The following is a 13,536-nucleotide window of genomic DNA, read 5'->3' on the forward strand; positions in this document are numbered from 1 at the left end:
ATGCTGAGCTTTCATTGTAAACTCTTCAAGAAGAGGTTTTTTTTCTTTTTTGTTGTGTTTGCTGCTCATTTTGCAGCTTCCAGAACAATAGACCTTGAGCATATGATAGCTACTAATTTGCCTGTTGTTTCAGGTGTTACAAGTAACAGCAGTCCTCTCTCTTCAGTTTCTGTATGTTATTTCTATTTTATAGCTGTAAAGAATCACAGTTGCACTGGGATTTCTTTTTACAGAGAACTGACTTTAATATATCTTTTTTCACTTATATCTGATAATGGGATGACCAATGTGCTGTCCTGACTGTTTTCCAAAGCCAAACAGAATTTGATGATACTAAGTTTTACCTCTTAAACTACTGCTCTTACAAGCTAATGCATTTCTTTGCAGTCACTGTTGGTGAAAGATAGCCACATGACAGTCCTTAAGAGTCATGTCTGTATTTTACCCAGTGTGATTATATGTCATACCTTCGTTGAAAAAATACATTTCTCAGTTTTTATTAACAGATAAATCAAAACAACCCCAAGTTCAAGGTGGGGAGCATAGCATCATTCTACTCATAAGCCAGTCTCATGATTTTTAAAGGTTTGGGGTTGACAGTTGGCCAAGCCTTTGTATGTGGCCTGCAAAGGTCCAGTCTGATTTTTGGGGGTTTCCATGCGTTGCTGGGAAGGTAGCCTGCAGTTGTTCCACCCATTGGGGGATCCTGCACCAACATACTTCAATATCCTCTTTGATTTAGAAGGACTAATTTGATCAAGTCCTAATGAATTTCTGGAGCTAATATCCCCTGAAAAAGGCAGGAAAGTCCCTAAAATAAGAGGGTAGTGATGGATTTGCAACATTACACATAGCAAATTTTTTTTTCATAGGTAGTAGAAGCATGAACAGGGGAAATATTTTTAGTTTCATTCTACTGGGATTGCTGCACCTTGGTCCCTCCATGACATCAACAGCAGAGCTCCTGTCTGGAGAAGAAAATAGGAAATACAGAGTACTTACATTTTTCCAGTGAAAATACTTTCTCCCCCAAGAGACCACTTTGGTCTTCCCTATTATAAAATGTAAACACTTCTTTATAGTTGGAATATAACCACACTTCAAACAGCTGCTGCCTCTCACCTGTGCTGCAGCTCTCTTTCTGCAGTGAATGAAGCCCTCTCTTCACAGACTGCACGTCTGTTGCAATTCTTTAAGTGCTTTGGGACCCTTTGGGTTGAAAAGTATGATATAAATTTAAGATATTAAATCAGTAACAACAATAAGAGCATTACCAGATGCTGATGCTCATGTTATAGCCATGCTATTAACAGCAAGTTGGAAGATACCTACACTGGTTCAGGTATCGCATCGTGAAACCCTTTTCATTAATTGCACATTAGAAGTCACGAGGATGTTTAGCCCCAGCTAATCGCACTGTACAGCAGTCCAGAACCTGCCTGATCTTATAGTTAGGAATTTTCTTCTAATATCCCACTGTACTGGTGGTTTTGGCAAGCTTATATCCATCTGCTCTTATACCACTGGCCTTAACTTAAATAGTTCTTTCCTTTGGTGATGCTATGACATCGTCTCCCAAGTGACTGTATAGCACGCAGTTATATCACCTCCCAAGTTTTAGTATGGTTGACTAAACAAATAAAATTTGTCCTTTGGTTTTTATAAGCTGTTTCTGCACCCCTTGACTATCCTTATAAGTTTTCTCTATATCTGCTCCAATTCCAGTTTGTTTTCTTTTAACAACACTACAAAGAGTAGTATTTAAATACTACACAGTATTTGAAATAAAAGACACATCAATCCATGTCTCATACACTAGCAGTAATACGCCCCTATTTTGGCTGGAAACACCTCATACTGCACATACTAAGATTGTGTTTCCCTTCATGATTGCATCACACTTCTGATTCACAATCACCTGTGATGAACTGGTACCTCCAGGTTCTTCTTTACATCAGCTATTTCAAAATACAGTGAGTCTTTTGTTTCTAGTCTCTAAGTGAATTATCTGAAGCTTTTTCCTCTTGACCTTCAACTCCTTTCTATGATGACAGCTTTCATACTGAGCCAGTTGTTCCTTTCTAACCTGAGCCTCCTCTGTACTGATGTTTCCCAAATTCAAGCTATCATCAACTTGTTTGTAGTATTTTTCACATTATATAAAGTGCCTGGTAATGATTCTTAAGACTGATAATGACAAACCCCACCAGTAACTTCGTGCCAGCCTAAGACTTCCCCTTTTATGACCTGTTGCCATCCCCCTTTATACATTTTATTATTGCTCTGCTGTACCTCATCTTCTCCAGCTTAGCCGTTACTCATTACTGGAAGGATAAATTAGCCTACGTTGTGCCATATCATATCACAGCTAGGTCACTCTTAACAGCAAAAGTAGGGTGAAAGCTACTCAGATGCTTCCACATTGTGCTGTAAGCTATGAGACAGAAGTATCTTTTGTAGTGACAGGGCATGGCTTGGTAAATCAACATCACTTTAGAAATTTTGCAGGAAAGAATTGATACTTTTTTCTATTATTTCTTCTCTCTGGATTGAGAGTCAAGGCCACTGAGTATGTTCCATCTCATCCGATCCCAAAATGAGAGAAACAGAGATGCTTTCTGTAAGGCAAGCAATTTGTGCAAGTCGTCTTTTAACATTGCTTTTAGGTTTTGTCATTTAAATTTGTACCGTGCTTATTTGCATAAAAGGACCCTGCTTTAATTTGAATCACAAAAGAACCCTACATCAAGTTCTAGATTACTTTCCTCCTCTGTATTATGTAAAATTATGTACCAGATTATTTTTTTTCCTTACCTACATTTTCTTCCTCCAGTGGAATACTGGCATTTGTTTAATTTAACAAAAGTCAGATTGTGCTGCTGCTAAGAGTAACCAAGGTAGCAACTCAGGTAAATTAGTTCTTCAAAAAACTTCTCCATAATTATTTAAGTAGCAGCAGTTGTTGGTTGGATTGGGGTTTTATGTTTGCTTTGGGTTTTATTTTTGTTTTTTACATGCATATTCTTGCTTTGTTAGATTTCAAAACAGTAAAATAAGTTAGTAATTTTTGTTGGCTTTTTATGTGCCTTGTTTCAGTGCTCCGAGTCATGTTCTGCATGAATATCCGTAAGAATCAAATCATTACATTTTGCTTAATGCGTTTCCTTTTTGCACTTCTAGCAGCACTGGCTGGTTTTTTTACGTTAGTATAACCAACACCCGGCACAAATCTTCTGTTTTAAAATGAGTGCCAGTCTTGGATATTTCTTTAATTTTTTTCTTGTTTTCTAATTCTGTGTCAGAGGTTCAGACTTGCAGAGCATTGACTACTTCTGCTAAAATTAGCAGGAATACTCATCTGCTCAACTTCAAGTGTGCATCAGGGCCAGAGCACTTGCAACCTGGTGAGATGAAGATCCACGTTCTGCTGGCTTATCTCCAGTTGTTTTACCAACATTTGCAGTACCAAACCACTGCTTTATCATTCCATAGGAGGCAATACAGCTGACTGAAGCATGATGTTTACTTATGCTTATGTTACTTATGCTTACAGTTATAAGCATGTCCCCCTTTATTCAGCCTAACCAAGCTTTGTTCGCCATATGCTATACCATATGCTATGGCTCATGTGCTGCTACATAGAAACTTTTGATAGGATTAACTGAATTATCCTCAATGTGAAATAGACCAAGTTTTATTAAAAATAAATATGAAATGGCAGGATAAAGATGCTCTGTGTTTCATGGGAGATCTCAGATGAGTGATATTTCTGAAAGGGTTTTGAGTGCTGGGGGGCAGTTATTTTTAATTAGTGGTCAATTCAGTTTGGGAGATTATTTTTTTTTCCTTTGTTTTGTCTTTTGCCTCTAAATCTCAGTATTCAGGAAGAACTGTGTGAAACAAACACAAATCTGTTGTATTTTTTAAAACTATTTTAGTCCTGTTTCCAACCCCTCTTGCGCTGACATTCTACAAACTGGTTTTCTAAAAGGACTGTCACCATCAATTTTGCTTTTTTAAAGGACTTTAATTCTTTCAGCATGTTCATATGGTTTTATAAAGCCCCAGATACATGGCAAATCCCCTTGGTGTTGTAAGACAAGATTGCTGTTAAAAAATGTTTAGGCTTAGTCAGCTTCTTCTCACTACTGAAGTCATGAGGGACTCTGGGAAATGGTGTTTATACTAAGCTTAAATTGATAGGGCAAGTTTAATGCAATCAGGTCAAAGGTACAACTGCTTAGCTAGTCTCATCAACCACTCGGGTTTCAGCATCAGTTTATAAGAAAAGGCCTGTAATGATAACATCTGGCTGCGAGCGCACGGGCTGCATTCTCCATGCAGTGATTGAATATCATTTAATGGTGGGGAGGAGCAAACTGAAGGGCAGCTTCGTTCCTGAATTATGGTCCCCGATAGATAAGGTACAACTGCCAGACTTTGATCACCCCTGTTATCAATTCACTTGATGAAGAGCCTTTCTCCAGCATAACCTGGACAGAGATGTCTTCCTCAAAGGAAGAAGGAGTGCAGTCCATTGCAAGGGCTTGTGGGGGGATGTCAGATCCAGGACAAAGTTTCACGGTCTCCTAGTGCGTACACGTGCGGCCGGTTGCTGGTCAGGCATCGCTTTCAGTGAGTGCCGAGCGACCCGGGACGACGCTGAAGAAATGTTTTAGATGGAAGAACGAATTGGACTGCTCTTCTAACGTGAGACAGCATAACGTTCAATTATATATTTCCTGCCTCGTACTATCCAAGTTGGTGCGTGGCAACCTAAATAGTCGAGATTACTGCAAGGCAGGCCCCAAAACATACACTTGTTAGGAGAAGGTAGATACCCAAGACATCCTGAGGGATTTTAATCATAGGCAAGTCTGCTGATCTTAATTCAGACCCGAAGAAGGGCTTTTGCATATGGAACACAGCTGGTTTTGCCAGCCAAATAAGGTTGTCAACAAAAAGGTATTGCCTTCTTTACCCTGTACATATCATTTTTATTTCTTTTCTGAGCAAGTTTCTAGATTTTGATTCACACTCACTGAAATTTTCTGTGTTAAATGTCTGTGCCAAGCTGAAGAATTTGGGAAAATTCAGCCAAAATAATTTCTAATAATCATTACAGAAAAAAAAACAAAGAAGAAATGAGTTGTTGTCAATGGACATCTGTAACACCCTGCTTTGAGTTGGGGGCTTGAAATATGGCAATGCTGTGGCTTGTGTGTCATGGACATACTTTTTTTTTTTTCCTGTGAAAATCACTGCATGTTATGAGATTCAGAAAGAAATCACAGTTTACGCACGCTTAGCAAAGTCTTCATTTTTTCCAGGTAAAATGTCAGAATATTTAATTCATATTCAACATATTCAGGCTTCTGATGGTGAGTTGTGTTATTTCTAGGGATCATCAAGCATGCTCCCTCCACCCTGCCAATACCATCAAGTTGAATTGAATGAATCTGAGCCAACACATAGCATTCCCTGTGGTTAGAGGAACCACTTGCTTCAGAAGATCAACTTTGTCTCTATTCCCAAGTATATTGCTTACATTGAGGCAGCACAGACCTCAAAGCCTAGCAGGTTAGTGATTATCTGACCTAACTGTTTTCAGCAAAGGTCCCATGAAATTTTCTTTGGTTGCACACAAAACAGGGAAGCAGGTTCTCAGTTGCATCTGTCACCCAAAAAAGGAGTATACTCTGTCTCAAAGAGCATGTGTGGGTGGGCTGTCTGTAAGTGACAACATTAAGAAGATCCATAACAGCCAGTGTGGGACCTAAATGTTGAATATAGCCACCCTCATTTCAGCCTACAAGTCCTTGTAATCACATATGGCACAAGCATTACTCTGGATAGGGGCATGCATTTTTTCCATTTTCTCTGCACGTGCATGTGAACTGTTTCCATGTTTGTGTAGGGATGTTCTTTATGATGTGTTTACATTGTTTTGCTGATATTCAATATGTATTCAGTGGGGATGCCTTTCATCCATGTCAAATGAAAATAGGGTAATTCTTGGCAGTCAACAGATCTCTGTGTTTTTCAGACATTAATTAAGAAACTTCAACGTACAGGTTAGGTTGATAAGGTTTGCCACTCCTTTTGAGGAACCAAAACCCAGGGAGACCGGACAACTTGCTCACAGGTCAATGGCAGGACAGACCATGGGATCTGACTCCCAGCCCTGCTCTCTAATCATCAGGTAGGATAGTCCTGATCCCGGGCCAACGTGCACCCCGTTGTAAAATCAACTCTTGTACATGATAACAGGTAGCATTTTACACTCTTTTGTCTTGATATGTATATTTTACTGTGCATAGTTGTAAATCAGGTAGTAAACCACTTTCTAATGGCACGGGAAACAGTCAGCCAAAGCTTGGCTCACAGTTCTTCCACAGCTTTGAATTGTCTCAGTAGTTTTCAGTGCTTAGCTTAGCGCGTGTAATGTGTCTTCTCATACAGGCGGGATGAGACCCTACTTAAAGCAGTAATGATTATATACATCATACTTCTAAATGTATAAACTGCTTTTGAACATACTGGAAAAGCTAGAATGCCAACTGTTAAACCAATGAATCATACTTTGTAAGGGAGTGTTTTTATATATAATACATAAAATCTGACTGTATATGTACAGGGAGGGTGAATATTTACACATCACGTGTAAGATATAAATGATCCTGATGAACACGACTGAAGTAAATTATGTTAATTCTCCAGTTAGAACTATTTCTACATTAGTTTCAAAATGTTTTTGTTATACTGTAGATTCAATGTCAGGAAGATGAAAGAATCTGGGCTTTTAACTGCAACCTCCGCACTGCAGTGTGACTGGGGGGATGTTAAAAATTAAACATTTGGTTTAAGCATTAAACACTAAAGTTTTCTTTTTAATTCCTAGGCCTGTCTAAAAGCAGATTGGGAAATGGTTTACAATACTTCCTATTGGGAGCTTCCACACTGACAATGTCAGAAATTACATCACTTTTCTGCTATTTGTTTTTTATTGCTTTTCAAGAAGTCTTTAAATAGCCAGCATGTAATTTTCCTGGTGATAAGTGATAACCTTTAAAACAGGCCTATTTTTCTTTTAAGAGAAGAGTGCTTCCGTCCTGCCTCCCAGTTAGTTGACTTTATCAAGGGAAGTCACCATCCATCCCCAAGTCTTGCCAGTCCTGAAAGGTGTGGAAGGATTCATCACTAGAGGGAGTTGTCGTGTTCTCAGTAGTCGGAGCTTGTGATGGATGGTCTTGCAACTGGTGCCATGGTGACTGGTCCCATGCAGCTATCTGCAGGAAGGATGGTCTCATCCGTGCTGTCGACTCGAAGTAAGGAGACCCTGTTGACCCTCTTCTTATTTCATGCTCCAAATGTCTCTTCCCAGGTGAAGGACCAAGGAGAGAAAGCAGCCTTCGTGCTCCCTCTGCCCCCACTGGCATTAGGCCCCATCTTGAAGGCTTTGCACTTGGGAGAGGGAGTAGGTAGCACATGGTCTTGCTATATAAGGGTGATGGGGAAAAAAAAAAAACAGGGTGGGAGGAGAAGTCCCAGTGGATAAGGGCGAGTGAAAAAACCCTCCAGAGAAATAGCGAAGGGAAGAAACAGTAAAAGTCTGAAAGTCCCAGTAGGACAAATGGAATAGATGGTAAAATAAAAGCATATGAGGGAGATGGATAGATAAATGGAAGTGACATAGAGGGGAATATGGCAAGTGGAAAAGAGATGTGCAACAAAGGAAACAAAAACAGCCAAGGGAAGATGAGGAGAGATCATGACTTCTTAAAAAAAGGAAGATATATGAAGATCTTAAGGAGGGAAATAAGAACATTTTTAACAGAGTATTTGTGGCACTGAAGTAAAAAGTTACGTTAATAAATAAATCTTCACTGTCCATCAGCGAAAGCTGAAGTGGCATCCTTACACTAACTTTATATAGCAAATTGAGGAATGCAATCATTGAGGACAAAATGGAGTTTGGAAGACCAGTCTGAATATGTGACAGACAAAGGAGACAATAAAAGGAATAACTTGTTTAAGTTTCACATCATGTTTACAGCAGACTCTGCCTTCCACTGGACAGAGTAACCAGTATCCCCAGCTATGGCTAAATACGTAACAAAATCTACAGGGGTAGGTTAATCCAGCTTTATGTTCCCCTCAATCTGAGCCGGGCGCCTTGACTAAGGCCACTCTAACACACAGTTCTTTCCTCTCCAAAGTGGCGTGAGCTGTGGGAGAGGTTCATGGTTGCTTTTTCTCCTTGGGCCAGGTCCCTGTGACATGCTCATCTGTAGTCTCCAGGGTCTTGGAAAGGTACCCCTGCTCTAGGACACTCCTCTCATTTTCAGCTACTTGAGCGTACTGCAGCCTGTACTCTTGGATAGTCTGCTGCAGTGTTTCCATGCAGGAAAATTATACGGGAAATATACAAAAGCATGTGGATTTGGTACAGGCTTATTCATATTTTTAAATAGAATGTCATTTGCTATTGGCAAATTAATCTCATTTATCCTAGTTTCATTTGTTTAAACCATGTGAGTAGAGTTATTCATGTGCAAAGGAGTTGGCAAATGCTGCCAAATCCACTAATACATCTGGCTGCTGAACACAGCATTTGGAAATGGAATTATTTGCCATCCTCATTTTGTAGTATGCTAATTTCCATGACAACCCACTGTGATATTAGAGAAACTTACGGCTTTGCCTGGAGAAAAAAGCAAAAATAAATTATTAACCTGCCAATATCACACAGGGACTACCAGAAAACTATAGTGAGCAAGACAGGTTTGCAGGACTGGACTTTTTTGTCAGTGGTGGAAGTAGTCCCACAAACCTGTCACACGATATATTTAAAATCCAATTCCAAGTCTTTGCGTTTGTCTTTTCATTTTATCAGCTTTCAGTTAGGAGAATTTATTGACACCGTTCCAGCTCTTTTGTGCGTATGTGCATGTGGCTACAATAAAGATACAAATCTTAATCATACTTAAGAATTCTGGGTTGGGGGATCCCACGTGCTGCAGATGACACTAAAGTGGCTGTCGCATTTTGATTGATTCCTCTAGAATATCACAGTAGTATTATCTTCATCAGAGAGCTGTAGGCTGCCCTGGAGGCTTGCCAGACGCCCAAGGGCTGTATCGTATTTACATGAAATGGAGCATATTGCCACCCTTGGCATTAACACAAAGGTGTGTCCCAGAGACCGCGCAGGTCCCAACACGCAATGAGCTGTCTTGATCCAAGCGGACAGGCCAGGAACTCCGTATTTTCTACAGCCGATGTACCTGTCTGCCTACCAGGGTGACAGCAAGCCTCTCCGGCTGCGCTATTTGTATGCTAAGCAGGCAGCTAAAACAACCCAACAGTGCAGCCAGTATAATTATCTTTTATCTCACATGAGTTCAAAAGGAGGGCTTTCCCACTGCCACTCTGTTTTCATAGCCGTCTGCTCCAGAACCATTTTGACTGTCGGTGTTTAATGTAGAAAATTAAAGGGGGAATGACTGTCATAGCTTCCTAATGACATCTTGGGGTTATTTTATATGCTAAGTCATTCATATCTTTTACAATTTAAAAGCATGCTGACATCATACACATAAAGTCATACAGGACTGCCTGAATGTTTGCAAATAAATGTTAGAATTCATGGCGATCTTTTTTCTCGTGCCAAAGATGATTAAATACTTCAGGTCCATTTTCTTCAAGCACTCTCTCTGTAAATTTAAATGCCTCTGTCTGTATCTGTTAGTTGCTAATAGAGAAGAGTCCGCAGACAGCTGTATGTTGCAAGCTTTTATTTATTATTTATTTACAAATTACAATTGAAGAAACATAAAAACAATTATTATGGGAAATTATTTTTTATCAACTCTACATACATTTGCAAATAATAAGTAACATTTCAACTCTGCCTAGGGCCCCCTTGTAAAAAACAGTATTGCACTATTACAACTTCAGGTCAATAACATATCTTTTCTTGGTAACACTTACGGTGTAAGTATTGTCTAGTTCCCTTTTTCTGTCGTGATGCTGTGGCTTTTTGGCTTGTTGATACTTGACAAAGTATATGTATTTCACATGCTCCAACAGCTTTGTATCACTATAACATACTGTATTAGCTAATGAAGACTGAAGCCAGGCAATTTATTTTCATTATATATGCAGCTGATGTTCAGTAAACCTGAAGAGTGAAACAGAAATACGCTAAAACATGCTTGTATCATTTTACTACTTTGATTGATGTACAATGACTGTATCCTCGTGTGACTCTGATACAGGGTGTATTTCTTTCACTCATGTTAATGTACGTGTAGTCTGCTAAATGGAAGACCTGTTGGTTTGTGGGTGGTTTGTTTATTTAGAAAAATACCTAACAAGAAATTATATCAATTTAAACCATTTTAAGGACTTCAAAAAGTCAGTCTGTACCATGAAGTCTTTATATACAATTTTGAATCACTTTTAGGGAAGGAAGTTGGTGTATCAATTAACTGCTACAGCTCATGAAATTGCGTATCATGTAAGATCAGGATTCCCCAACACTGGGACACTTTTAAGATTCAGCTGGACAGGATGCTGGGCCATCTTGTCTAGATGATGCTTTTGTCTAGGTGGAGCTTTTGCCAAGAAAGGTTGGACCAGATGATCCTTGAGGTCCCTTCCAACCTGGCATTCTATGATTCTATGAGTATATCTGAAATACCTGAAAGCCCAACAGGCTTTATATTTGAAATCAAGCCAGCGTCCTGACCTGTTACAGTCACGGTGTTCAGCCCTGGTTCTGTAGCGTACCTTGACAGATGTACCTGGTTGCACAAAGGTGACAAAGTAAAATCCACCAGTCCAATAGGCGTTTGACTCTGGACAGAAATGTCAACCTGCATTTCTTGGAAGCAAGTCACGTCAGCAAAACAAAGCTAGCTTATCACATTCTTAAAAGCCTAATTTAAAAATCGCACTTAAACAGACATCCCAGCATTTACTTTTATTATGTGTACTTATGGTGTTTGATGAAACATTTATTCCCTGTCCATGACTGGTTGTGGCACGTCTGGCTGTATCGGATAGCAGTGCTATTCACAGCAACAGGGGCTTCGTGCTGTGTGCCTTTCCAAGTGTTTAGCGGTGGACACCCACGACAAAGCAGCAGTTTACTTCGCAGTTGACGTACAATATTCCACTAGCAGAGTAGGTGTTCTTGGTAATGATTTCAGCAAACATAAGGCGCAGTCAGAGTTGTCTTTGCAGAAGAATGGAGAATGCAATCCTCAGTTGCTAGCAGGTGAAATATGGCTCTCTTAATCAAAGTGATCCACTGCACATCTATTTCAAATCTGACATATAATTTAAACTTGTGTGTCTGCTGTTTCTGATTACAGTGCCATTCAGAGTGTTTGGGTTTCAACAGGGTAAGATGGCTGCAGTTGAAGGGGAAATATTTCTTTTCTACTTCCTCTGAAGCAGTGGTCCCATGGATGTACTTCAGCCTACTAGAAAACAGGCCCTATTTATCTGAAACAACTCAAGATAAAATACAGCCAGTTGGCATCACATGTCACATCTTTTCAAGCACAATGTGTTTTAAAGAGAATAGGCCAAATTCCTCCCCAGCGTAGCTCCATAGAAACCCATTGGTTTGATTCGGCAGGTAGCCAAATATAAACACTGTTACAGAAGAGATTCATTTGGAATCAAACACGGAAAACTTTTGAGTTAGGATGATATCTGAAAATATTTGCTCAGTGGAATTAAGACATTTGAAATACTTGGCTAGATTCACCTTCGGGTTTATACTAGTTCTAATGTAAACTTGATGGTGGATCAGAGCCACAGAAATCCACAGGACATGCAAGCAACGCAGGGGAAAAGTGACCAAAGTCCACTTTGCTTCAGGGAGTTGTCTGCAGATGTCTGCAGATGACCCCCAAAGTGTGACATGCTCAGTGGGAAGATGAAGTGACTGTACGCTGAGCAATGACCTAATGTATTTAACATATTTGACATATTTAACATATTTAGCGGTTGGACTTGATGATCTTAAAGGTCTTTTCCAACCAAAATGATTCTATGATTCTATATGGCCTTTCCTTCAGGAGACACCACCTTTTGAACACACATGGAACTCAAGCAGGAATTAAAGCTGCAGAAATCAACGTCCTTTCTCCACCAGCTTCCATCTAATAATAATTCCTCACTGAAAATAGGTTTCTTTAAAGGTCTGGGTTCTCTTTTTTTCCTGTTCATATTTGGATGATGCAATGGCAGGAGACACCCTAGGGTGTTACCACACTTCAAGAGGTGACTTCAAGGCCAGCAACGCTCCCTGCATGCAACACTATCTCACAGTATTGTCTCATACCATTGTTCTCTGTTGCTTAAATACTTGGAGAGGTCCATCATGCTTCGTCATTGCACTTCAGCCTTTTGGAGGGTATGGGAGACAGATCTCTCATGCTAAGTGGAACAGTTCAGCACTTGACAGTGACTTGAAAATTCTTCATCCGTGATTTGTCCAGACCAAGGCATTCAGCAGGACGTACCAAATGCCTCTCATGCTTTTAGTAAATTATTCTGTGGTACCCCACATAATGTACAATGTATTTGTATTCATTGCTGCTTCAAACTGCATTGTAGGAAGAATTACAAGACTGAACTGATGGAAACAGATCCTATTTTTTAGACCAATATAAACCACTAGGAGCTCTACTAAAGGCAGAACTGCCAAAAATCAAGATCAGGTCTCTATGGTTCTTGGCATATGGGAACTTGCTCAGGTTTGGTTCCCATTAGTTGTTTAGCACTTTTAGTATTTTTGTTGCTCCTGTTGCTTCATTCAACTAATTGCCAGGATCTTGAAGAATTTTATTCCATGGAGACAAATGCTATACTATTTTTTCCAAGCAGTGTTAAATCAGCAGGAGTTACTTGTATGCAGTGTTATAATAGCAGTTGAAGTAATATGATATGATGTGTTTATGCCTCAGTTAAAAATATGTCAGTGGCCAAGCTATGTCAAAATGATACTGTGATTCTTCAGTTGCCAATGAGAAAGTAATCATATGTTCCAATTTATTTGAGCATTGTTACCTACACACACTCACCCACTCACAAGTCCTACTCATTGAATGCTGCCTTCTCTTTGGCTGCCAGCAATGAAAAGTAGAAATGCCTCCTCATGCTAGTGCCCATTTTAAACACTTCCTTGGTATAGGTATTTCCCATCTCTGTTTGCAGGCATTTGTAAACACTACCCATGACAAACACAAGGACAGCAACAACCTCTGTGAGAGCCAAAGCATGCTCTCAGGTCCAGGCCTTAACAAACGTGTAGTAAGTTGTAAAAATGTGGACCAACCATTCAGCATCACGAATAAGAGCAAGCAAGCTATGAGGCAGAGGCTAGCAGCCATATGGTCTTTACCTTTGACTTTAGGCTACTTGGCAGAGATGTGTCAAGTGTCTCATTCAGCTCTTCACTGCTGTGCAAACATCCGTGCTAAAATTTAAACTTCCATTATATAAAATTTTAACAGA

At 39.7% G+C, this 13,536-nt stretch overlaps 2 protein-coding genes across 3 annotated transcripts in view; one reads left to right on the plus strand and one right to left on the minus strand.

Annotated features, from left to right (window-relative positions):
• Positions 1-13,536, plus strand: part of GMDS (GDP-mannose 4,6-dehydratase) — a 432,191-nt gene that overhangs the window by 396,988 nt on the left and 21,667 nt on the right. The gene's annotated exons all lie outside the window — the stretch shown is intronic.
• Positions 10,987-13,536, minus strand: part of FOXC1 (forkhead box C1) — a 39,520-nt gene continuing 36,970 nt past the window's right edge. Inside the window, exon 4 of the mRNA XM_075744926.1 lies at positions 10,987-11,489. The gene's annotated coding sequence lies outside the window, so the exon portion shown is untranslated. The remainder of the gene's footprint in view (positions 11,490-13,536) is intronic.

Source organism: Balearica regulorum, chromosome 2 (assembly GCF_011004875.1).
Source record: "Balearica regulorum gibbericeps isolate bBalReg1 chromosome 2, bBalReg1.pri, whole genome shotgun sequence".
In the NCBI taxonomy this organism is placed as follows: Eukaryota; Metazoa; Chordata; class Aves; order Gruiformes; family Gruidae; genus Balearica; species Balearica regulorum.